Source organism: Culex pipiens, chromosome 3, assembly GCF_016801865.2.
Source record: "Culex pipiens pallens isolate TS chromosome 3, TS_CPP_V2, whole genome shotgun sequence".
NCBI lineage: Eukaryota > Metazoa > Arthropoda > Insecta > Diptera > Culicidae > Culex > Culex pipiens.
This window is the reverse complement of record NC_068939.1, coordinates 128829041-128854752: the sequence shown is the minus strand read 5'-3', so window position 1 is coordinate 128854752 and position 25712 is coordinate 128829041. Positions and strand designations below refer to the sequence as shown.

The 25712-nt window shown below is 34.9% G+C and overlaps 1 protein-coding gene across 2 annotated transcripts in view; it reads left to right on the top strand.

The window, feature by feature from the left end:
• LOC120414843 (protein crumbs) overlaps positions 1-25712 on the top strand; it is a 122633-nt gene that overhangs the window by 9746 nt on the left and 87175 nt on the right. The window lies entirely within an intron of this gene.

Sequence of the window (25712 nt, the reverse complement as noted above, 5' to 3'; positions counted from 1 at the left end):
GTAATTCACGAAAATGACGAAAATGTGCCAACACATGATTTTTGGATCTATCTCCAGTGGGCTAAAACTTGCATGCGCTACGGTCGCAGTATTGTGCATTTTACTCTGGGTTAAAACTATGTCAAAGCTCACTCCAGTCTAGAACCCCTTGCTTAATCTTAAACAAGAGCTTTTCAAGAAACGTTGTTCTTGATCAAGAGCATCTCAAGAAAAGATGTTTTTCTAATAACTTTAAGTCAGAACAAATAGATTTAACGAATTTCGCCATGTTTAAATGAAAAAATAGCGACCTAGATGGACGCCATGATGATGATTACAGCTAAACAAGAAAAGTTTGCTTAAATTTTATGAAAAATGAGAGTTATTCTGACAGAATAATGTATTCGGTGTCTATTTTTTCGAGGTATCTCTAGAAATTGATTGGTGAAATTTTAATGGCATGGGTTTTCGCAATATGATTGAATCGATAATCAAACACTTATTTATATAATTATTATATTCATGTCACCGAATAAAGTTAACCATTTGTCGTTAAAAGTTTCAAAGAATAGTTGGATTTAATAAAGTAAATCTTGCACCCATATTTGCTTGATAAAATATAATTTATCCTAATCAAGAATAAAAAAGTTTAAATCATGTTTTATTGCGGCTACCAAGAGATCTTCAATAAAGCTACAAATTTGATTAGCTTTAGAATAAGTTCTATTAGATCTCTTGAGAGTATCTGGAGAGTCCGTTAAAAATCAACAGCAATACTGTTTGGCTCTAGAACTCTCCTGAAATACGCTCTTGACAACCTCCTAAAATGGTCCATTTTACACTTATTGCTGCTTTAACTCTTCTTTATTGCTGCTTTCAGGATAAAGCGGTTTTTTGCTCGAATCTTTCCAGAGACTCTTAAAATATTCTTCCAGAGTGAATTAAAACGTAAATTGTTACTTGGGTTGGCAGCAAGTTGTTTATTGATAGAATTATCGTCGATAATATTATCGTCTAACGATAACGATTATGGTTATTGTTATCGTCGGTACGATAACGATAATCTATCGCTATCGCTACGAACGATAATTTATACTAAATATACTTCTAAAATTGACTAAAACCAACCAAATTATGTTGAATTTTCAAGCTTCCTCTTAGTAAATATTTGTTACAATGGTGAGTTTCAAAGTATAAATACTTCAAAAAATCACTAAATACCGTATTTTTTTATAATTGGGTATCAAACGATTCGAAATTTTGCATGCATTTTCACTGTTTTGAGTTTTTTTTTAATGAAATACAGTCCAAAATCGATTATCCGAAGCCTCGATTATCCGAAGTTTTGATTCTTATTTTTAACATCAAATTAGAGCTCTGCGACCCCATTTTAGTCAAATTTTAATATTTTCAATAGAACTACATCGCCATTTGGGTCGCCATCTTGGATTTAACAATTATAAATCACTTAAGAGTAGTTTATTAGTCATACCTAAACACAACAAACAAAATTAAGACAACGAAAAAAACATTTTTTTTTCGTCATACGATTATCCGAAGTGAAATTTTGGACTGTACTCAAATTTTCACAAAATACCGTATTTTCTCGAAAATACTCAAATTTTTAGATTTCGCAATATGGGTATCAAACGATTCGAAATTTTGCATGTACCCCCCTAAGGTGTCCACGTGATTTATGGATGGTCCCGTGAGGCGATTAAACAAACCGCTGGAAGCTAGCGAGTCGTGTTCGCTCGCGAATGATAGCGCGCTATAGATTCATTCGGGATAAGTGAGTGATTTCTGATCTTTGAACCGAATATCCGGATCCTTGGTTTTCAGTTCATCAGACACCTATCAGCTGTCTATCTTTCATTATTCAATCAGTAACCAAAGGTCGGATCAACAATTGTAAAAAAATAAAAAAAATCAAGGGTTTTTTTTTAAATCTTTTAAAATGAATTTGAGTGCATACGATGCATTAATTTTTTTTCTGCGTTTCGAATCATTTGTGAGTTTTTGAAATACAGCACCGCAAAAAGTATTTGTGTGGCTAAAATTGCTTCATCGAATTATACATTTAAAAAAACTAATTACTGCAAATCAACTGTACGGGAGTCAAAATCAATTAAACAACAAATTTCTAAAAACAGGATCGAAAAACCTTCAATCTGATGGACGTGCGATCGCATTGTTATATAAAAATTAGTTTTGTTTCGCACACACTAAATTAGTCTTCTTCATTTTCCACACAACACCATCAAACTTTATGATCACGGTTGGGCTCAACAAAAGAATTATGTCTCACGATTTTCATCTATATTTTGGTGCACACTCGATACACTCAAAATTGTTCAAATTAAGGATTTGAAAAAAAAGTCCAATACTTCAAGATTTTTTTACACTGCGAAGGATTAAGTTTCTTAATTATTGATATTTTCAATTCAATACTTAAATAAACAATTTCATATTTTCTAACTTTAAGTGCCTCTATCAAACCCCTCCCTCAACCTTCTTCTCTCTGCCCGATCAAAAAGACAATCGAAAAAATTTCCCTCCGCCAATGACCGTGGGTACCTTGGGCGTAAGTGTGCAATCCAATGTTTTGCGTAAAAACAACCCAAAACGTCTCTTCGCGCGCGGAACAATTGCGAGCGGGGTTCATCTTTTTTTTGTTTTCGTTCAAGTAGGGCTGATGGTCGAGACGACCCCACCACCTTACCTTGCTCACTGAAAAGAATCGAATGAGTTTTTGTTTTCTTTTTCATCGGCTTTGAATTCAATGGATGAGAAAATAACACTTCCCAAAAAGTGCCGAACCAGTAGATATCTGCCCAATGTTAAGGGGATTGTTTTTACTTTCGAGCGCGATTTGGAGATTTGAGAAGTGGATTTCTGGGGAAAATTTGCATACCTCACACAAACAAACGCGAGCGCCAGAAGGTTTGGCAGCACTTTCCGGTTCAGATTAGCGGAACCACGAATCGTGAGCGTAATGTTTACTTTTTCGCACGCCAGATATGCAAAAATTGAGGTAGTTGGGGTTTTTTGGAAGCTACCGACTGAGGAAAAGTACAAATATTGCCACTAATTGTGCGGCATGCGATAAAAGTAATGGGTGAGCTTTGAACACTAAACTAAGTGGGTTCGGGAAAGTTTTGACTTTTAGTGTAAACAAAAGACTATTGAGTTTTTGAAAGGGAAACTTTTGCTTTTACCCTTCATAACATCAAAAGAGCTGTTTCCAAAACATTAGTTTGGAAAGCATATCGTTCGTTTATAATCTTTTAGAAAATTTATTTACCTTGAACTGAAGGCTCATTTTAAGCATCATTTATTTTTAAGGGTCGCTAGTTCGTCGACACTCGTTAAAGTTGCATAGTGAAGATTTTTTCAAGTAGCAATAAGACAAGCACAGATTTTATTTTAGGTTTAGTCTGCTCCCACTGAACAAATTTCTCTTAAAATCAGGGGCCATTATAAATCGTCGCTGTCGTGCTAAGCTGTCGCACGTGCATTTTGGGTCGAATTGAGTTGAGAACGCCATTTTATTGCAGCTCACAATAAGTCACCTTTTGACCTTTACCCAGAATTCGTTTTCAATTCTGCGATATTCAATAAAAACCAAAAAAAAACTCCGAACATTGTTGTCACTCTTCATATGAAAATAAAGTTTCAACCTTGTTGAGCTGATTACTGTATGTGCGACAACTGGCCAAAGGGATTTCAGGTCAGAACGCGTTTGACACACTTACATGCCAGACTACCGTAAACATTTTGCCTTCCTCACTGATGTACTTTTTGGAAGCCGGATCTCACTTAAATGTATGTAAACTATGTCCGGATCCACCATCCGACCCATCTTTGGTTAGGTTATCAAACAACCTTTTTAACGAGTTCAAAACATTGAAGATCTGGCAACCCTGTCTCTAGATATCCCGACTTAAGTGATATTGATGTACTTTTTGGAAGCCGGATCTCACTTAAATGTATGTAAACTATGTCCGGATCCACCATCCAACCCATCGTTGGTTAGGTTATCAGAAGACCTTTCCAACGAGTCCAAAACATTGAATATCTGGCAACCCTGTCTCGAGATATGTCCACTTAAGTGATTTTTATGTACTTTTTGGAAGCCGGATCTCACTTAAATGTATGTAAACTATGTCCGGATCCACCATCCAACCCATCTTTGGTTAGGTTATCAGAAGATCTTTCCAAAGAGCCTAAAACATTGAAGATTTGGCAACCCTGTCTCGAGATATGCCCACTTAAGTGATATTGATGTACTTTTTGGAAGCCGGATCTCACTTAAATGTATGTAAACTATGTCCAGGTCCATCATCCGACCCATCGTTGGTTAGATTATCAAAAGACCTTTCCAACGAGTCCAAAATATTGAAGATCTGGCAACCCTGTCTCGAGATATATCCACTTAAGTGATATTGATGTACTTTTTGGATGCCGGATCTCACTTAAATGTATGTAAACTATGTCCGGATCCACCATCCAACCCATCGTTGGTTAGGTTATCAGAAGATCTTTCCAACGAGCCTAAAACATTGAAGATCTGGCAACCCTGTCTCGAGATATGGCCACTTAAGTGATATTGATGTACTTTTTTATTCCGGATCTTAAAAATAGATGAAATTTTTGTACAATTCCATCATATCAGCCATTGTTGGTAATAAGTGAGGAAGGCTCCAACCACATAGGTGGATTAAGTTAGTTTTTGATTATTATTTGGGATTCCGACAACCAAATTACGAGAAAATGCATGGAATGGTTAGCCAAAGAAATCGTGTTTGTTATTGTTTACATTGGGTGCTCTTGTCAAATTTCAAAACTCGCATTCTTGGAACGTCAAAAAGTGACGTGCGACAAGTTTAATTACATTGCAAAAAATATTATTTAAACAAAAACGCGGTTCACTATCGCGGTGAAGGTATTTATAATTGTGTTATAGCAAAAATATTTGAGTACCATGAGTATTCCATAATATTTGTAAAAACAAAGCTATTGCCAATTTTATTTATGTATCCACCCCTCTCCTACATATTTTCCCCAAAATCAGGGGGGAGGACAACATATAAATATCGATCAACAAAAAAAATCCATTGCAAAAGGCTTGTAAAATTGATTTTTAACCAAAACTATACATTGTTTAACAATTGTTTATGCATTTTTTTTAGAAATGATGACTTACAATTAGGCTTAGTGATTTTTCACGCTCGAAAATAGAAAATTTCACGGGGACCTCAATTTCAAAACACAAAATTTCACGCAAATTTCACGGAACGTGAAAAATGTTAAAGTAACTCTGAAAATCTTATGTTTAAATCACAAAAACTTTTTAGCTTCATTAAATATTATTCTTCAATAAACTTAAAAAAAATCCTCACTAAATTTTAACTTGACACAAAAAAAAATCTGCTTATTTTCAAAAAAGTTTCCATCTGGTTAATGGATGGGCTCTATTTATATTTTGAAACAAAATTTAAGCATGCGTATTATCATTTTTGAACTGCTTTTTTTTAATATTTGACTTATAAAGCTAAAAAGTTTTCGCTGATTTGCTTCTGTTTTATCAGTTTACATTTTATTGAATTTCATATCAAAGCAAGATTCAACAATCTTGTCCAGCCAAAATGAGTAAAATAGTTTTAATTTTCTGCGACAATTAGGCCATTTAAAATATTTTTTAAGGTTTTCATCTCCTTTTTCAAAAGCTTAATTTAAAATCAATAGGCAAAAATAATATAATTGGTAACGAAATAGAAATTTTTATTCAAAATTAGAACAGAAAACAAAAAAGGTGCTATTTTTAACTTTCTAGAGAATCATCCACCCTAATAAATAATCAAATATCGTTAAAATTATTTAAACAGGACTCAGAAAAAATCAGAATTTTTTTTAAAGGTTCAATGATAAAATTTATTTCATTTTGAATAAAGCTGAATTTATTTTAATTTCTTTTGAAATCATACCTTTCAAATAAAAGAGTAGTATTTTAATAAATTTAGTTAGTTTCTAAAATACTGAAAAACCTGCACAATTCTTCAAATGGTTCGAATGGTTCAAGCTTTTCAATAGGATAACTAATAAAATTTACTTAAATAGTCTTTATTGTTGAAATATTTATTATAATGCTATTTGAAAAAAATAAATATTTGAGAAAATTGATAAATTTCAAGAGCTTTATACCGTCGGCGAACATAAATCGTCAAAATTCACTAACCCTATATTAGTAATTATTCACTCGCTTGATTCTACAGTAGTTCTTACGATTATTCTTATTCCTATTTGAGTTTGATACAATATTTTGAGAAAAATCGTTACATTTTCACGCAAACATAAAATTTCACGGGATCTCGCGGAAAAAGACAAATTTCGTGGATTTCACGCTGTCCGCGAAATCGTGAAATTTCACTAACCCTTTCTTTTGCGTCTAAGACAGCTGAAATCGGATGAAATGGCGCGGAGATATGATTTTTCAAAAAAAGAGGTTTTGCGAAAAATGACGAAAATTGCCATTTTTCAGACCACCACTGCGTTGGTCACCCTAATGGTCAATCAAAAAAATACTGGTCTAATTATTTTGGCCAAGGAACCCCAGAAAAATTTTGAGCCCGATCGGAGAACTTTTTTTTCGGTTTGGGCTCTTTTCAAATAGAATTGCTGTATATATATTCAAGCTTTTTAATTGAAAACTAATAAAATTTAATTAAATAGTAATTTTTGATGAAGTTATTATTTAAAAAATGATTTGAGAAAATTGATAAATTTCACGAATTTCACGCCGTCCACGAAATCGTCAAAAATCACTAACCCTATATTAGTAATTAAACCAGGGTATTCACTCGCTTAATTCTACAGTAGTTCATAAGATTATTTTTATTCCTTTTTGAGTTTGATAAATTATTTTGAGAAAAATCGTTACATTTTCACACAAACATAAAGTTTCACGGGATTTCGTGGAAAAAGCCAAATTTCGCGGATTTCACGCTGTCCGCGAAATCGTGAAATTTCACTAACCCTATTGATTACATAACAGCTCATTTACCAGTAAGAAAAAAGTCATGCTTTTGCTTGAACAGCCTCCTACTTTATAAATGCAAACAAAGTGGGGTCATTCGAAAATCACATAACGCATACTCTCTATTCATCACCCAGTTTTTTAATATTTAATGCGATTTCAAAAACACCCAAAAAGCAAAAACTGGAATTTTGGTTTATTGGACCTTTTCAAAAAAAAACTCCAGAAGTGCACCAGTCGAAAACAACCCATAAATGATATAATGCTTTGGTCATATTTTGGGTTTCCATGTGGGTAATTCTCCGCCAACTCACACAGCAGTTGCCCCGACCCCTCTTCGATTTGCGTGAAACTTTGTCCTAAGGGGTAACTTTTGTCCCTGATCACGAATCCGAGGTCCGTTTTTTGATATCTCGTGACGGAGGGGCGGTACGACCCCTTCCATTTTTGAACATGTGAAAAAAGAGGTGTTTTTCAATAATTTGCAGCCTGAAACGGTGATGAGATAGAAATTTGGTGTCAAAGGGACTTTTGTGTAAAATTAGACGCCCGATTTGATGGCGTACTCAGAATTCCGAATAAACGTATTTTTCATCGAAAAAAACACTAAAAAAGTTTTAAAAATTCTCCCATTTTCCGTTACTCGACTGTAAAAATTTTTGGAACATGTCATTTTATGGGAAATTTAATGTACTTTTCGAATCTACATTGACCCAGAAGAGTCATTTTTTCATTTAGAACAAAATTTTTCATTTTAAAATTTCGTGTTTTTTCTAATTTTGCAGGGTTATTTTTTAGAGTGTAACAATGTTCTACAAAGTTGTAGAGCAGACAATTATAAAAATTTTGATATACAGACATAAGGGGTTTGCTTATAAACATCACGAGTAAACGGAATCGACGTAACACCTTATAATGTGGCCCTCTTAAACCTTGCGGTTTCGTCAACGGATCCACAGGCGTGTATCGTTCTTTTTGCGACAAGACTCCGCCTCCCGGGTCTCCTAAGTGTGAAGGTATGGGCACGGGAAGAGGGCACCGAATACCTATATTTACACTTAGAATTTTTTGTGTCCGCCCCGGGATTCGAACCGGCGACCTCTGGATTGTGAGTCCAGTGCGCGGTCCGATTGATCCACACAGGCTGAAACAAACATCACGAGTTATCGCGATTTTACGAAAAAAAGTTTTGAAAAAGTTGGTCGTCATCGATCATGGCCATTCATGGTCACCCGCGACAGACACGGACGACGAAACAAAGAGAAACGCAAAAAGTAACTTTTTCAAAACTTTTTTTCGTAAAGTCGCGATAACTCGTGATGTTTATAAGCAAACCCCTTATGTCTATATATCAAATTTTTGTAATTGTCTGCTCTACAACTTTGTAGAACATTGTTACACTCTAAAAAATAACCCTGCAAAGTTAGAAAAAACACGAAATTTTAAAATGGAAAATTTTGTTCTAAATGAAAAAATGACCCTTCTGGGACAATGTAGATTCGAAAAGTACATTAAATTTCCCATAAAATGACATGTTCCAAAAATTTTTACAGTCGAGTAACGGAAAATGGGAGAAATTTTAAAACTTTTTTAGTGTTTTTTTTTTTCGATGAAAAATACGTTTATTCGGAATTCTGAGTATGCCATCAAATCGGGCGTCTAATTTTACATAAAAGTCCCTTTGACACCAAATTTCTATCTCATCACCGTTTCAGGGTGCAAATTGTTGAAAACACCTCTTTTTTCGCATGTTCAAAAATGGAAGGGGTCGTACCGCCCCTCCGTCACGAGATATCAAAAAACGGACCTCGGATTCGTGATCAGGGACAAAAGTTACCCCTTAGGACAAAGTTTCACGCAAATCGAAGAGGGGTCGGGGCAACTTTTCCCGATTTCGTGTGAGTTGGTAGTGAATTACCCATGTAAAATTGACATTTAACCAAAATTTTACCAAAAAATCTTTTTTTTTTTTGATACTTTTGCTTGATTCTGAGGACAGATTCAGATTCAGCGGGGAAAATTACATGGAATAACATATATTTGAACAATTTTCGTATTTCGTTAGGGTGGTCCCATATGGATTTTTTCAGCGTTTGTAGTGCTGAATCTCCCCTTTCAAAGACAAGCTGGCGCTCCAAGTTTGGCTTGCGACTTTTCGAGATATTTAATATTTGCATATTTTTTTTATTTTAAAATTGCTGTAACTTTTGAATCTTAAGTCCAAATTGGCTTGCCAAAAAAAAAATGTTTGTTTTTTAGATCTATAAAAGTGCCCGAACATCACTTTTCTCTAAAACTTAACCTTGAATTGCCTCGTTAAAAAACTGATTTTTGAAGGTTTGCTCAGATGCTTGCTTTTGATTTGGTCGTGGAAGGCGTAGATTACGAAATGTTGGTGTTTTCGACAAAGTTGCTTAGATTGGCAAGCCCAACAAGTTTTTAAAAGGGAGAAAATTCCCCAAAATATTCCTGAAAAGATTATCAAAATCACCCATCTTTTCATTTGCAACAACTCTTCTGAAGACACCAAAGCTTCACCATTTTTCGGAAAATCCATTTTCCACTTTATTTTGCGATCTGGACCACTGTGCAATGGAGTTGCAAAAAATATTTTCATACATTCATTGATATTTAGCAAAAAAAAAATCTAGAAGCATTTTGCGATACGTTTTGTTTCCAAATTTCGGAAATTAAGCTTGAAATTAGCACTCAACACTCAAATGGATGCTGAAAAGTACTATTCAGCACTGTTGTTTTGCATGGACTTCATCGATTTGTATGAAAATAAGCACAAAATTTTAAGTAAAAATATCGACAATTTTCGTTTTAATAAAAAATAAATTGACACACACTTAAAAATCGACCCAACCCGTCATCAATATTATTGTTGGGTCGCGGACCCTATTATCGGCCTATTATCGGCGATTACCCCCCGTCGCACGGGGGGGTGAGTACGAAAGAGACGTCAGTGGTGGCAGCTGACGTCTGCTTGACTTGTTATTGTTTTGAATGTTGTTTGTAATGTTTGTGAAAATATACGTTCTGTTGCGTTTTGACACCCGTTGAGACTGGTCGTCTCATCGGGACCAAGAAAGTCGCCGTGTTTTATTTTATTGTACCGTCCTCCCAGTGGTGTCTTCGTCCGCCGTCGTAATATTCGTTTCGTTTCTTGTTCCGGACGTCCCCGCAAGTAATGCACAACGTAGGGGACTGGACGATCGGGCCGAACATTGGTGCCGTGACCAGGATGCGGGGGCTGCGCCGGAACATTTGCTGTTTTGTTTGCTGTCGATGGTAACGCAAGATGGTTTCAGCGCCTCTGCAGCAGCTGTGATGTAAGGAGTGGAACTTGGTCGCGGAAGTTAGGTAGGACCTGACGGGGACTGGAGTGTTGATGGCGAAAGGTCACTGGCTGCTGGTTCCCGGTGTCGGACCTGAGGTAATCCGGCGTTCAAGGCTTGTGCTCGCGAGTCAAGTCTGGGGCCACAGAGCCTTTCCCGCGTACGGTCAAATCGGACCCAGGGATGAATTGACCGGAGACAAGGCCGGCAGCTTCCGGACACACAGTGGCTGCCCATTCATCGCTGCTGAAGGTGGAAACCATCGAAGGATGCCTGTCGCGCAAAAGGAAGATGGCGGTAGCGAAGCAGAGGACATCATGGGGACCGGAGCAGCAACAGCAAGAATTCGTGCGAAGAAGCAGAGGGTAAAATGTGCCATTTTAGGGGACCGGTATGTTGGGTCGCGGACCCTATTATCGGCGATTATTTATTACCCCCCGTCGCACGGGGGGGTGAGTACGAAAGAGACGTCAGTGGTGGCAACTGACGTCTGCTTGACTTGTTATTGTTTTGAATGTTGTTTGTAATGTTTGTGAAAATATACGTTCTGTTGCGTTTTGACACCCGTTGAGACTGGTCGTCTCATCGGGACCAAGAAAGTCGCCGTGTTTTATTTTATTGTACCGTCCTCCCAGTGGTGTCTTCGTTCGCCGTCGTAGTTTCGTTTCGTTTTCTTGTTCCGGACGTCCCCGCAGTAATGCACAACGTAGGGGACTGGACGATCGGGCCGAACAATTATCAATTCTATTGCATATATTTTTTCCGCTGATAAGATAAAAATAGCCCCCAACAAAATGAACTTGACCGACCTCGCAAGATAAACAGCACAGACAACGCTGCTTGCGCCTCGCGTGTGACAAACTTGGCAGGAATTCAATTGTTAGAAAGCTACAGATAAGCCGGGTTTGCTTGCAGAGACGCTCAAACGTTATCTTGTCCCCATTAATCCACCCCCATGCGTTAGAATAGATACTGTAATGATTGGAGCAAATATTTGATAACGGTTGTTTGGGGTAATAAATGGAACAGTTTGTGTTTATTTCAATCATGTTTGATGTTTGCTCGATATAACCATGGATTTTACTTAAAAAATAATTTTAAAACGTTACTTAAATAAGAGTTGATATTATGATTCTCTTATCATTTTACATTTCATTGTTCACGATTTCATGAATAAAAATTCAAAACTTCTTGAATCATTCTGATATCCTATGCTATTTGATTTTCCACGTTTGAATCCCAACTCATACTCAGCCCAAAGTGACTTAAACAAAAACCTGCAACACCTCGACGACTCACGTGATGACAAAGCTGAACTTAATGACGGAGTCTCGCAATCGCGCAGAACAGGTGACCACCAAACCGCACCATCTTCTTGGCTCGATGACTAGTCCTAGAGAGCGAAAGAGTCACACTAAACGCCTCTTCGTGGTTTTTATGACACCTCCTCTTGGACCTTCCCGGACACGGTCTTGCGCGGCCGACAGTGACGTTTATCCCAGGTCTGACCGCTGATCGAACGCAGTGTTGATGTCTGGACGGCTGAACCTTAACTTTACGCTGTTGACGACAAGAAGCCAACCTAACGGGAAGAGGGGCCATCAATTTTGGACGGAGAATGGATCGAGGTGGCCTTAATAACACGTTGTGCCTGGCCTGGGGTTGTCTCCGTCAGTCTTTTTGGTGGTGGTATTGGTAACTGTTGTCGATGGTCAACACGCGCTATCTTGACCTACAACTTGAGAGTTTGGGGTCTGCTGTTGGTTCCACTTCCGTGTGACTTGCAGGTTTTTGATAGTGAGTTCGGGATGCAAAACTGGTCATCTGGGATGGATAATTGTTCTCAAAAACAGCATATGAACACGGAGCATCTGTCGGTACATGTTTTGATGAAGCAAGGTGTAGTTATGCAGAAGAATTACAGCTCATATCCAGCTGCCGATCAAAATGATGCACATTTTGAACCTTTTAATGATCAGATACTACACAGAAAAAAAAATGATGGTAATATTCATCAGGAAATGGTGACAGATTTTGTGGCAAAATAAATGATAAATTTTACCCCAGAAAATGATGAATTTTCATCAGTTTTTGATGAATATTTATCAGGTTCACATTTTTACACATTTCTTATGTAGTATTACACAAATAAAGAGGTAATATTCAACCTACCAAATTTTCAACATTCCAAAATTCAACTTTTTTTTTCTGTGTAACTTACGTTGTAAATTTCCCATTTCGACAAACTCCAATTAAAATTCCTTTCCAAGTTTGAGAACTTTTTTTAACATTGAATTCAGAAGATCCTCAACAGGACTATTTTTCGTGAAAATTTAAAAATATTGCGATTATCGGGCAATGTTTTGTCATGGTATAAGTACACAGAAAAAAAAAGTTGGATTTTGGAATATTGAAAATTTGGTAGGTTGAATATTACCTCTATTTTTAAGTAATATTACATAAAAAATGTGTAAAAATGTGAACCTGATGAATATTCATCAAAAACTGATGAAAATTCATCATTTTCTGGGGTAAAATTAATCATTTTTTTGGCCACAAAATCTGTCACCATTTCCTGATGAATATTACCATCATTTTTTTTCTGTGTACCTGAACAGAATTCATATAGTTGTTCGAAGTCAGCTGTAGAGACTTTTCATGAAAATCACTTACGAAATTCTGTGTTCTACACATCCGTATTCCGAGAAACTTTGATAAGTTACTGTTTTTTTTGCAAAATGAAAAATTCGCATTAAAAACTAAACAGAAAAAAATGATGGTAATATTCATCACGAATTGGTGACAGATTTTGTGGCAAAAAAATGATTAATTTTACCCCAAAAAATTATGAATTTTTATCAATTTTTGATGAATATTCACCAGGTTTACATTTTTACACATTTTTTAATGTAATATTACTCAAAAAAAGAAGTAATATTCAATCTACCAAATTTTCCAAAAATTTTCAACAATCCAAAATTCAACTTTTTTTCTGTGTAACAGAATGGCTTGGAATTATTTTAAACTTTTTAGAGACGTGTTTTGAAACGTTTTGATAGTTTATTAACTAGAATAACGAAGCTGTGTTTGAACATGATTAATTCAACAATCTGAATGACCGTCTGCCTGTGTGGATCAATCGGACTGCGCACTGGACTCACAATCCAGAGGTCGCCGGTTCGAATCCCGAGGCGGACGCAAATAAATTCTTAGTGTAAATATAGGTTTTCGGTGCCCTCTCCCCGTGCCATACCTTCACACTTAGGAGACCCGGGAGGCTGAGTCTTGTCGCAAAAAGAACGATACACGCCTGTTGATCCGTTGACGAAACCGCAAGGTTTAAGAGGGCCACATAATAAGGTGTTACGTCGATTCCGTTTTTTCCGAATGAGTCATGTTCTTTTCTGTAAAAACGAGTTCAAATCGGAAAACAGACTACACTTTCGGTTTCTGAGACAAGTTTTCACAAAAGCATTGAAAATTAGTTCTAAATGAAAAGTTAAGTGTTTTTGATACAGAATCCAGAAAAATATTCAAAAAAGAATTTTCAGTAGAAAAAAAATCATTGTAAATCTGATTTTTTTTTACGCTTTTAATTCTGTTAAAAGAACATAAAATGATATAGATTTGGACACTTTTGCTATAAAATCTTGGATTTTATTTTCCAAATAAACATTATATTATGTGGCTCTGTACGAAAAAAAAACAATTTGCAGTAATTCACTTTTAGAACTTTTAAAACAATTAGCAAATAACTCAAAACGAAAAAGCTGATTGAAAAAACTTTTTTTTAAGTGCATGGTGCGACCATTGTGATATTGTGTAAACTATCTCAGAACATGTTTTCATATAAATCCAATATTTTGGAAAAACAAAATCATCTTGTCAATTTCTCCCAATGCATTGCAATGGTTTACGGTATGTCGGCATTAATTTAAGTTTCCATGTCGAGTATTGTAAGTTAAATTTTTTTTTTTTTTTGATCATTTTGTTGTGCATCGTTTGATAGAGTTTTGAAAGAATATCGGGATGAATTATGAAATATTAAAATCGTGCAGCCGTGTCATCAAATAATGCTACTTGATATTTATACAATTTTACTTGATGTTACGCTGTAAATTTTGAGTAAAATAACTTTAAGAATATTCTTAATTTAAATCGTTGATTGGAAAATTAGAATATTGATAAAAGTTAAAGATCTGGCAACCTAATCATTTGTGCGATGATGTGTAAGTGATTATTTAATTATTGAATTTCGTTTTTTTTAAAGAGAGAAGCACAATCCGGAACACTTCCAAAAGATATCGAACGGTATTTCGATTGTTAGTGAATTTGATTTTTTTATGTTATATTTCCAGTTCCCCCTCCAAAATCCAAAATTTCCCCAGAAAATGAGTGGCAAAATAAATATTGTGACTAAAACTGAAATGTATATTAAAAAACTTATTAAGAGCGAGTTTTTCACCGATGTGAAACAGGTCGTATCGAGGTGCTCCGATTTGGATGAAACTTTCAGGGTTTGTTTGTCTATACATGAGATGAACTCATGCCAAATATGAGCCCTCTACGACAAAGGGAAGTGGGGTAAAACGGGCATTGAAGTTTGAGGTCCAAAAAACTGCTCGCATTTCCGTAAAACTTCATCAATTCCAACTCTCTTAGATGCATTCGAATGGTCTTTTTAAGCCCTTCAAAATGTGCTATAGACATCCAGGATTGGTTTTACTTTTTCTCATAGCTTTTGCAAATTACTGTTAAAAATGGATTTTTTTAAAACCTTAATAACTTTTCCCAACAGCCTCCAACACCCATACTCCCATAGGTCAAAAGTTAGGGAATTTCATGGACTATAAGCCTACGGAAATAACTTTTTGGCCAATCGCAGTTTTTCTCATAGTTTGACGATTTTTCTAGAACAAACATTTTACAACGTTAGTTTTTGCCCTGTAGGCCGCCATAGCGGCATTTTTTGGTCTCAATTTTGTCATATTCGGAATCCTCGGACAATTTCACGTAAGTTAGAAGTATTGGAGTTGTAAATTTGATTGGAAAAATTGCCGTTTAGAATGAATTAAAATATTTTTTAACAATTTGTTGGATTGGGGGTAAAACAGGTTTTCGCCTACTTGATACAGCATTTGACGTATTGGTCATAGGGTTAATAAGATCTTTTTCTTTTTTCAAAAATGTTTTATTTAATTATTTTTTAAAGAAATATTACAACTCCAATACTTCTAAATTACGTGAAATTGTCCGAGGATTCCGAATATGACAAAATTGAGACCAAAAAGTGCCGTCTTCTCGGTCTACAGGGCAAAAACTAACGTTGTAAAATGTTTGTTCTAGAAAAATCGTCAAATTATGAGAAAAACTGCGATTGGCCAAAAAGTTATTTCCGTAGGCTTATAGTCCATGAAATTCCCTAACTTTTGACCTATGGGAGTATGGGTGTTGGAGGCTGTTGGGAAAAGTTATTAAGGTTTTAAAAAAATCCATTTTTAACAGTAATTTGCAAAAGCTATGAGAAAAAGTAAAACCAATCCTGGATGTCTATAGCACATTTTGAAGGGCTTAAAAAGACCATTCGAATGCATCTAAGAGAGTTGGAATTGATGAAGTTTTACGGAAATGCGAGCAATTTTAAGATTTTTCATGTTTTTTGGACCTCAAACTTCAATGCCCGTTTTACCCCACTTCCCTTTGTCGTAGAGGGCTCATATTTGGCATGAGTTCATCTCATGTATAGACAAACAAACCCTGAAAGTTTCATCCAAATCGGAGCACCTCGATACGACCTCTAGAACAAACCGAGCAGAATCTACAAATACTGCCTCTTAAGTCGATTGGAAACTATACAGATTACATGCTATGAAATGTATTTATGCATTTAAAATTCAAATAAAAACTTGATGATCTTGCAAAAAATCTGAATTTTGAGACAGATCAATAAAAATGTAAAAGCTTAGGATTTTTTCATGAATTCATTGATATTTTGTATTTTTTTTATAGCAGCATATCTTTAATGTAAAAAATAAAAACTAGGGGAAATATACCCTTTCTAATCAAACACCTATCTTCGTCATAGGGAGAGTTTGATGCTCGATTAAAGCTCCAAAAATACTATTCAGGCTATAAACTTACCAGCAACAGCACTGGCCAAATTAATCAAATTTAATGCACTTTTGATCATAATTTCTATTTTGCGAGACCATTTCTCATCATTTTGGTGGCACACACATCCACACGCAAGATGAGAGGTTAACTGCTTAACGAAAGTCGCCATCAATATCTTTTCACTTGCGCTAACGATTTCAAAGCGCTTAAGATATAAAATTGCTTCCAACTACCGGCAACATGTTCTTTTGCACATTAGTTAGTCACTCACTTGAAAAATAATCCCGAAACATGTAAATAATTACCAAGCGCCATAAAAAAAAAACAAACGCGCCAAGTCTTTTGACGTTTGACTTTTGACGACCCATTCCAATCGAAAGCTGAAGAAAAACGAGCGAAAAGGGAAGGCAAATAAAGAACAAAGGGTGACCGCCAACACCACCAGCAGCACCTGTTGGAGTGAGCCAGTGATGCCAGGAAATTTTCCCAATAAATGCCACTTTTCACAGACCTCAAAGAAGAACTAAGCTGAAAATAGAAAAATGGTTGTGGCCCAATGCATTCGCGTCTGATTAGAATACATCGTGGGTCTCGTGGCGCAGGGGTAGCGGCTTCGGCTGCCGATCCCGATGATGCTATGAGACGCGGGTTCGATTCCCGCCTTATCCACTGAGCTTCTATCGGATGGTGAAGTAAAACGTCGGTCCCGGTTTCTCCTGTCTCGTCAGAGGCGCTGGAGCAGAAATCCCACGTTAGAGGAAGGCCATGCCCCGGGGGGCGTAGTGCCAATAGTTTCGTTTCGTAGAATACATTTCACGGGTCCCCCACAGACCGTTATTATAAATAAAAAATTTCCACCCAAACCAATGATTGGACATGGTTCCTGGGACCATTCTGCACCTCTGGGCCGAGTTTCAAAATATTTGCCGGCAGAAATTTCGAATACGGTCAGTTTTAGTGTTTCGAGTAGAAATTAAGGGGAAATCACATGTAAAATGCGTAGGAAAAGATCAGAGTTTCAATGTTTTAATTCCAAAACATTACTGGTCATGGTTTTAAATTGTATTAACATGTAGCAGAATGATATTATAACGATTTACATCACTGACTTAGCCGGATTAAGCCGAAGTAAAGTGACTTAAGTATATTATTTACAAGTTTACACCTTAATATTAAAAAAAAACTCCTACATCAAGGAATTTAAAGTCAAGGATAACTAGATAGCACAAAAATAACTTAAAATGGGGTGACTTTGAGCCAAGGGGTGACATTGTACCAAATTTTACGATTTTATAATAGCCAGATAGCTTAACACCAAGCTCGATAAGCTTGAATTGCAAAGTATAATCGTTGCAAATATTGTTTTTAGATTATGTCCTCTGCCATAAAAAGTTCAATAAGTACGAAACACTAAAAAAATAGATAAAATAGATAAAGCTTTAGTTTCATAAGCCTTACCGTTTGACCCCGACAAGAGTTTTAGGACACAAGTCACATTGAAAACTTACATTACATGTACATACTTGACTATATCGGGTTCGGTGTTAGAGTGTTAAACGTGGTTGCCTCTCACCCCAGTTTGGCTGGTAATGTTGTAGAGCGAACAATTTGATTTGATTTGATATTTAACTGTACTATTTTCATGTTTTCATAAGATATGCCAAGCTTGTTAAAAGATTGATTGTGTTTTCACATTGGCCAGAAGTAGGATTTGTTTTGTTTTATTAGTGAACGTTCTTGATGATCAATAATATGTTTTATTGAATCCTAACTATGAGTGTATCAACATTATTTTATCCAATTACGAAAAGTTATTTTATTTTATTTATTTTTTATTTTATGACGATAACTGCAATGTTGGTTTGAAATATTAATTCTGTGGGAAGTTGTGCCATTCAACTTTTGCTAAGTATAATCATTACTCAGGACAACAAAAATATATGAGCTAAATGATAGCTGGAGTTGTCTCCTCATTTCATTCGTAAGTTTGAAATTTGTAAACGATTTAAAACAAAAAAGAACAAGTTTATTCTAATTGCTATGTCACAAACTTGCCACGTCAAAAAATTTGTTTCCCTAATATTTTGATTGTTTTATTTGATTTCAGAAGAAATTGATTCAGAACTGAAAAATGTGAGCATTATTTTCAAATTTGGAGGATTCCAAGAGATTTTAAATTTATTTTAATTAATTTAATTTTTAAATCAACAGGCTTTATTCAAACAGAATAAGCAGATTTGCGTAACAATATCATGAAATTGCTTTGTGGGAACATAAATAGACCAAATTAATCCGTCTACAAATAAATAAATTAACATAAAATTCAAGCTTAACAAAGCAATCTTAATGCATTTATTGGTAAAATGTCACCCCTTGGCTCAAAGTCACCCCATTTTAAGTTATTATTGTGCAATCTAGTTTTCCTTGACTTAAAATCACTTGATGTAGGAGTTTTTTTTAATATTAAGGCATAAACTTGTAAATAATATACTTAAGTCACTTTACTTCGGCTTAATCCGGCTAAGTCAGTGCTGTAAATCGTTTTTATATCATTCTGCTACATGTTAATACAATTTAAAACCATGACCAGTAATGTTTTGGAATTAAAACATTGAAACTCTGATCTTTTCCTACGCATTTTACATGTGATTTCCCCTTAATTTCTACTCGAAACACTAAAACTGACCGTATTCGAAATTTCTGCCGGCAAATATTTTGAAACTCGGCCCAGTGGTGCAGAATGGTCCCAGGAACCATGTCCAATCATTGGTTTGGGTGGAATTTTTTTATTTATAATAACGGTCTGTGGGGGACCCGTGCATTTGGGAAATATTTTGTTTTAATGCTTGTAAAAGGAATAGCATAACTTTTAATAAAAGTGAAAATAAACATAAATGTTCACAAAAAGTTGCTCTACTCGTTGGTGCACTTGGTTTTAGTAAATTTCAAGAGATACTCCAGATTATCGAGCATCATTCAAACACGACCGCTTATTAGGCTTAGAATGGGTAGATTTCCCCTGTTTAGCTTAGAAAAACATAAAATAAATTTAAATTTAAAAAAAAAACAAGCTCAATTCAAAAAAATAAATTCAGTTGGATAAATCTAAAAAAACGATCAACAATCGCGACAAATCGTGCCAAGAAAATGTAAATTTTTACAATTCACCTTGAAAATGGCTCTCGCCAATTGAAAACATTACCACTCGCAAGCAGAGAAAAAAAAACAGTGAGTTTCTCTTTTTTTCTCTTGTCTTGTTTTATTGCCGGACAGCCTCTTTGGGGCGATTCTTCTGCGATTTTTTTTTTTTTTGCTTGCTTGTTTTGATTTTATAGTGCTCTCTGGCATGATGGTGATGCTGGTAGTGGGTGGGTGGCCGTGGAAGGCAAGTACAAGCACTTCTTTTCTTCGTTTGCTGTTTCGCACAAATTGAGGGGGAATTGGGGAGTTGGTTGAGCTGTGGGTGGTATCACTCGACACTGTCGGCGCTACTGTGCACAGAGAGAATAAATTAATAAAATTGTATTTATTTAATTTAATTAATTTTTTTTTCTTAAAATTATTCAAATTAAGAAACCGGTAAATTTTTTAAAAAGTTAAAATTCTCTGATGCGTGAAATTGATCAAATTGTACTTTTTTCTCAGGTGAGGACGTCGGCCAATGTGATTGATGGTAATTACATTACGGTTTGCTGTTATTTTTATCTTCTCTTCCGAGGGGGGTATCAACGACATCAACGATCTCTCTCAAAGGGGATTTTCCTCGAGTATTTTGGCCAAATTTTGAGGCCACCATCAACCACTTTATCCTTCAGCGGAAAGTGAGTGGAGATTTGGCGATAATAATTGGCGAATTTATGAAATTGTTACAACACACACACTGACACAACTTAGCAGCGAGCGAGGAGGAATGTTATGCTGATTGATTGAGTTATGCCATCGACATCGAATGGGGCGGAGGGTGGTGAAGTGGCGTAGATTAGCGAAAGTGGGCAATTAGTGTAGTGTGTAGTGCTGGGTGAGGAGAGGGTGGTTCAGTAATACAAGCAGCGATTGGAAGTGATGTTTTGGGGAGGAGCGGGCGTTGTTTCGATTGAATTAGATAGTTGGGTAGTTGAAAGTGAATGTTATGATAATCACGATTACTTTGTATTGAGGAGATATTTTTTGCTTGAAATTTTTTGTTGTCGTATCTGAGAAATTTATCATATTTTTATCATTTTGTCACACACTCTATTTGCCTCGATTCTAAGTTATGTATGAATTTGGATACTAATATTTTTCCATTTCTTTCTATTTACAGGTAAGCATGCAAATCATCATCAGGTTGGTGAAAAGCCAGATAGTTGTCTGTTCAGTAACTACAAAATATGTGTATCAATTTTACAAAAGGTAAATTTAACTTTGGCCTCGGCCATTGGAAACTCTTACGACTAGTTATAGAACTCTATTTCTGGCAGCCTTTCCAGTAAGTTACACCTCGTGACTGTTTCTTGCTCGTTTCTTGAAGTCTTACTTGTCTATAAAAAGAATTCTATATTTATTCAACCTTCTCCAAGATTACAACCTTACCAAGCAGCTAATCCCGCTCAACGTCATCAACACCACTCCGACAGTACTCATGCAATCGTGAGGATTCACCTGCAACTCGTAAAAAAACACAAAAAAAAACAAACACCTGCCGGTTATCGCATCACCTTGCTCTCTCTGCGATCCACCTGTGCTCGCTGATCCAATTGAAAGCCTCATGTTGAATTTTTCATTGGCAGCTCGAAAAAAGTGAACCGAAGCCAAAAATAACGCCCCCAAAAACTAAAGGTCTTCCCAACTCCCACATGGTAGCACAACGCCGATATCGCGGTTCAATTCTCCGCGAGAAGCTCGCGCGTGTAATGTGAGATGTTTTTGGAGCTTTATTTATTTACTTTTATTTATTTTTTCCATGCTCGATTCTCGCGTGAACCTCCCGCTATGTCTAACTGACACTCTGCTGGCCGCCGGCCGGTTGCCCATTTCCATACAATGCAATGGACGGATCGAATGGCGAAGAGTGCCAAGGAACTGTATCGTTATCCGGCGGAGAGTCAGCTGCTGCTAGAAATAGAGGCCCGGATTATCATGGCAAGAAAACGATAAAAATACGCTGTCGGAGGCAAAATCTTGTTAGATAAAGAAATAGTATCAGGGGCGGAAACGGCAAAAGTGATGAAAATTGGTCGAACGGCTTAGAGTGATTAAAATGGGCATATTTCCCCTACTGTCGACTTTTTTGCCGACTGCAAAATCTCGCCCAGTGCTTAACTGAAGCACAGAGCTTATGGGATTTTGGCTATATCGGAGGCATTAACATTAAACGTATGAAAAATCATGTAAACATCATAAAATTTTAGTGTTTTGGAATCGGGATAATATCAGCTATTCATTAAAATTATAATTTCATGAAATTTTTTACAAAAATACGTATTTTTCCTGTATTTTGAAATTGCAATGTTCCTCGATACTCAAAATTATTGTTATTTCAATATGGGTATCAAATAATTGGAATGTTAAATATTTTTTAAGCACTCAAAATTTTCACAAAACAGCGTATTTCCGAAAAAAAAATACACAAAATTACAGTTTTTACAATATTGGTATCCAACGATCAGGATTTTTTATACATTTTGAATGTAATAACAACATTTTTTGAATATACTCAAAATTTTCACAAAACTACGAACTTTCGAAAAAAATACTCATCATTTTTGTTTTAACAATATGAGTACCAAAGGATCGGGAATTTTTCATACATTTCGAATGTAATTACAACATATTTTGAAAACACTCAAAATTTTCACAAAACTACGTTTTTTTGAAAAAAATACTCAAAATTTCAGTTTTTAACAATATCGGTATCAAACGATCAGGATTTTTTCATAAATTTCGAATGTAATAAGGCCGATGCAAATATTTAAAAAAGTTTTTGTCCCTCGGCCCTGACCGAGGTCAAGGGGAGGGGGGGCAAAAAAATAAAAAAATATAAAAATTTTAATAACAAGCCATAGTCTTCACAATTAAATGAAAAAAGTGTTTTAAAATGCATTTTACACTAGTTCAGTTGTTTTGCAATCATTAGTTTTCAAAAAATCTAAGACCTGACAAAAACAAAAATTGTATCGAAAAAAAAGATTTTGCATCGAAAATTTTCAAAAAATCTTAAGATTTTTTAATAAACACAAACATGCTAAAAATGATTTTAAATGCAGAAGAATGTATTTTAATTTGATTTCAGTTGGTTGCACTTGAATTTTCATTGAAATTTTGAAGTTTATTGTAAAAATATTTTTTTTGCCCCCTGATTTTTCGGGCCAATTTTGAAGGGGGGGGGGGTGACAAAAACTTTTAAAAATATTTGTACCAGCCTAACAACATTTTTTGAAAATACTCAAAATTTTCACTAAACTACGAGTTTTCGAAAAATATTCAAAATTTCGGTTTTTGCAATATGGTTGTTATCAAACGATTAGGAATTTTTCATACATTTCGAATGTAATAACATTTTTTAAATACTTAAAAAATTTCACAAAACATGCATGCATGAAAAAATCTGGATCGTTTGATACCCATATTGTTAAAACTGAAATTCTGAGTATTTTTTCAAAAATACGTAGATTTGTGAAAATGTTGAATATTTTCAAACAATGTTGTTATTACATTCGAAATGTGTGAAAAAATCCTGATCGTTTGATAACCATATTGTAAAAACTGAATTTTTGAGTATTTTTTCGAAAAAACGTAGTTTTGTGAAAATTCTGAGTGTTTCCAAAAAATGTTTTTATTACATTTGAAATGTATGAAAAAATCTCGATCGTTTGATACCCATATTGCAAAAACGGAAATTTTGAGTATTTTTTCGAAAATACTTAGTTTTGTGAAAATTTTGAGCATTTTCAAAAAAAAATGTTATAACATTCGAAATGTATGAAAAAATCCTGATCTTTTGATACCCATATTGTAAAAACTGAAATTTTGGGTATTTTTTCGAAAAACGTAGTTTTGTGAAAATGTTGAGTATTTTCAAAAAAAAAAAATGTTATAACATTCGAAATGTATGAAAAAATCCTGATCTTTTGATACCCATATTGTAAAAACTGAAATTTTGGGTATTTTTTCGAAAAACGTAGTTTTGTGAAAATGTTGAGTATTTTCAAAAAAAAATTGTTATTACATTCGAAATTTGTGAAAAATGTGTTTCCAAAAAATGTTTTTATTACATTTGAAATGTATGAAAAAATCTCGATCGTTTGATACCCATATTGCAAAAACGGAAATTTTGAGTATTTTTTCGAAAATACTTAGTTTTGTGAAAATTTTGAGCATTTTCAAAAAAAAATGTTATAACATTCGAAATGTATGAAAAAATCCTGATCTTTTGATACCCATATTGTAAAAACTGAAATTTTGGGTATTTTTTCGAAAAACGTAGTTTTGTGAAAATGTTGAGTATTTTCAAAAAAAAAATTGTTATAACATTCGAAATGTATGAAAAAATCCTGATCTTTTGATACCCATATTGTAAAAACTGAAATTTTGGGTATTTTTTCGAAAAACGTAGTTTTGTGAAAATGTTGAGTATTTTCAAAAAAATTGTTATTACATTCGAAATTTGTGAAAAAATCCTGATCATTTGGTACCCGTACAGCAAAAACAATATATTTTTGGTTTCTTTAGAGAAAAAAAATGCATTTTCAAACTACTGGAAAAATACGTATTTTTGTGAAAATTTTCATGAAATTTTAATTTTAATGGATAGCTGACATCATCCCGATTCCAAAACACTATAATATTTTTATGTTTGCATGATTTTTCATACGATTATAGCCAATGTCTCCCATATAGCCAGAATCCCATAAGCTCTGTGCCTCGGTTATGCACGCCTCGGTTTTGCATCCCCCATATGCGGTGCTAAACCGAGGCATGTCTGTATTTTGAAAAAGCTTTACCCTCTTGAAAAATATATACAAAAATAATATTTATAAAACTTTAGATTTCAATTCAATTATACTAGTATTACTTTACAGAAATTTTTTGGGGTCCACATTTATTTTTGCTTCTTCTCAATTATAATTATTGGAATTTAAAATTCACACTTTCCGAAGAGAATTCTGAGAAGAATTGGTTTATTCGAACTTAACTTGTTTAAATCAATTTAGAAATTTCCAAATAATTTTCTGATTAGTTTATAAAACTTTATTAGTTTAAAATTTCCCGGGAGTCTCTACCGAATTTCCTGGGAATCGAGAGGTTACACTCAAAAAATTGTTCACCACAATGTTGCATGAAAAGGCATGTGTTTTTTTTCCAAACCGGTTTCCATGCGGATGTCACTAGAATTTCATGTACATCAAAAATCAGCTGACACACACATAGAAAACAAGCTTGCATGCGCATCAGATGTACTTCGCTGGATTTTCATGTGACTCTTCCCGTATTGTCCTGTGATTAGTATTGGATTTTCACGTGTTATTCATGAGCAGAGAGAATGATGTTGCCGGATTTTCATGCGACTTCTACTAAAATTGTCTTGTGATTTGTAATGGGTTGTACCGTGATACCGATCCTCCTCAGCGCTTGTGCAAAACATTTCTATTCATAAATTCATTTTTTTTGTCTTGCGTTCGTTCGAATAATGTGTTTTACGTTCGTTTTGATTAAACTGAGCTAGTAGTATCAATATTATGCGTAAAACACATTTGATGGAACGCAAGGTAAGAAAATTTAGAATTTTTATCAAATTTATTTGCACGAACGCTGAAATAATGCCCTTTTTGTAAAGCGGATTTTTGTGATGACGGAAACTGGACTTTTACAATTCAACTCTGATGGTTTACCTTAATTAAACGACTTTTACAGTACTTCAAATACATTTATTTAAACAATAATACATGAGTTGAGCCTAGCTAAAACTATTCTTAACCCTGCATGAAAACTTATTATTAATACAAAATATCGCGATGGGTGGCCTTGTAAAGAAATCAACGGAGATTATATCGACAATCGGAAGGCTTCCGCTCGTTTCGTATGCCATGTAGTGCTCATTATAAGAAGAAACTTCCCAGTATTGAACTACAAAATAAAATTTTACGTGGAAAGCAACAATCTGCTTTCAATGAACACGGTTAAAAAAGTGTTCGATTTATAAGTTGTCCCTTTATAAACTATTTTGTTTGCTACCATGACGTTAAAGTCCGATTCGATGATCA